This window comes from Cynara cardunculus (genome assembly GCF_001531365.2).
Source record: "Cynara cardunculus var. scolymus isolate 2C chromosome LG 5, CcrdV1, whole genome shotgun sequence".
Classification (NCBI taxonomy): domain Eukaryota; kingdom Viridiplantae; phylum Streptophyta; class Magnoliopsida; order Asterales; family Asteraceae; genus Cynara; species Cynara cardunculus.
The window spans coordinates 15802445-15804736 of record NC_037532.1 but is presented as its reverse complement, the minus strand read 5'-3'; the positions used below and the strand labels follow the sequence as shown (position 1 = coordinate 15804736).

Below are 2292 nucleotides of genomic sequence, written 5' to 3'. Positions count from 1 at the left end.
TAATAGTAGAGATGAAATAAATGGCAATTTTAATTTTTCTAAACTTGTCATTAAAAAGATTATATCTTTTGAGGAATGGGGTTTTTCTCCTCTTGCAGAGCGAGAATGGTTTTCCCCAAGCCATAAGTGCAATTTCAAATTTAATTATTGGGACTATGTCCAAAGTTTATCTAAAGTTATTATTATTATTATTATTATTATTATTATTATCATCATCGTCATCATCATAAATGATATTACTAATACTAATAATGCCTAGTATCCGAAAGTTTATAAAATTATATATATGACATGTGTGTGGGGAGATTTCAATTGAGATCGAGATTACATTTTTAATTATTTGTGTAGATGGCATTATGGGTACTTAACCAAAGAACTCTAAACATCGTCATTATTAGTAACATAATTTCTTTTTAGAGTTAAAACTATGATCGTGGATTTATAGGGAGGGCATCAGGCATATCAAGGGACATTTAGATTAAGGATCGTACGGTGAGTTATACGTTACTTTTTCTATAAATGGATGCACGTTTTATCCATAATTATACCCAAGCTTACTTGGGACTTTTTTTTTGTGATTTTCATTATATCATGTATGCATGAAAACGCTTGATAAATTTTTATATGTTGTGGATTTTTGTGTGGCAATGGGGATGTACTACGGTTTGAATCTATAAAGACGAGCATGCTTTGTGAGCTTGTCTAAGCCGTAAGTTCGAACATGCTGTGTGAGTTCGTCAGACAATGTTGTGTGAGTTAGACATCTCCCATAACGCTGTCGGCTTTGTGATTTATGTTAAACCATATGCATGACAAATTGTGATTTTCTTTAAATATACTTTGTTTTGTATGATTTTAAACTGTGTATTCACTGAGCCCTAGGCTCACCCATCTCCTTTTAAAAAAAATATGTCCAGGTGATCGCTTACTCAGGAGTGGTAGCAAGGGGAAAGAGAAAGCTTAGAACCTGATCATCGTTGAATAAAGACATGTCAAAGAGCGATATTCGAGTTTTTTTAGCGATCAACTTTTAGGCATTTTCTACATTAAGTTTTTTAATCTTGAAAACTTTCATTTCGTTGAAGTCTTTAGATTTGGAACAATATACTTTTGGATGCTTATTTGTGCCAGGAATTTGGGTTGTTTCATTGGGTGTTTAAAACAGACAAACCTCGCTCAATAAACAGCAAAACCTTACCACGTACCGAGATTCGTATTCGAGTAATTAATATCTTCTCGTTTTCTTTCTTCTTATTCTTATATAAAACACACTACTAAAAATAGGGTAGCGACAGATTTTTTTGATCTGAAAATGTAAGTAATGGCTTTTATCCACAGATTACCAACTGATAGTCTGTTTTTTTGTAGCAAAAGGACGTAAATAATGTCCAGCCTAATCAAACTAACGAACACTTTTTCGTATTTTGAAGGGTTATGATTACGCTTCAGGTGTTTGGCAATTCGAAGGTTATGGATACGTGCCACATAAGACAACCCGGGTGTGTGAGATGTAGGTTTTTGGGTCGAAGCCCCCGCACGCTACAACCGCAATGCTCAGGGTGATGGACAAGAGTCTTTACTATTCCAGGAAAACCGTCATTCTTTCTAATTTATACAACAAGTGGTTTCGTTTGAACGTTATACACGATGTGGACCAGAACGCTGTTAAAGTCTACATAGATGGGGTTCTCAAATTTGATGGAGCTGGAAATGGTGGAACATCTCATTTTTTCAAGTGCGGGGTGTACTCCCAAAAGGACGCTTTGTCCTATATGGAGTCTCGTTAGAGAGATATCAAAATCTTTAAAAGACATGATTAAGCGTTGATATCATAATCTTCAAAAAACATGGTTCAAGTTCCTAGTTTTAGGGCCATCAGAGGGTTTGTTTAATTGTTAATTTCAGTGAAGATGTTTGTAAGCTGATACAGATATCGACAATAATAATAAAAATAAAAAATAAAAAAAATTGCTTACTGTTATGTAGGATTGTTTTTAAAGTTAAATTTATTGTGTCTTTTTATCTTTAGGTTAGTTGCTTTTTCCCCCCTTCACTTTATGCACTAATTTTCAATCTTTAATTGAAAAGCGTTTCCAGCTAAAAGTTGAGGTTTGGATTAATGGTGTAAATGATGCGACTCGAGCTCGAGTATAAATATACTCGACTCGACTCGATAACCATTTCTCAAGCTCGAACTCGACTCGGAAGCTCACGAGTAGTTAAAAACTAAACTCGATTTGAACTCGATTGCAATTTTTTAAACTCAAGCTCGAACTCATTTGAAGCTCGAAA

General features: G+C 34.3%; 1 pseudogene; it reads left to right on the top strand.

The window, feature by feature from the left end:
* The first annotated feature begins 348 nt into the window (after positions 1 to 348).
* On the top strand, positions 349 to 1820 carry LOC112512860 (annotated as a pseudogene).
* The last annotated feature ends 472 nt before the right edge of the window (positions 1821 to 2292 follow it).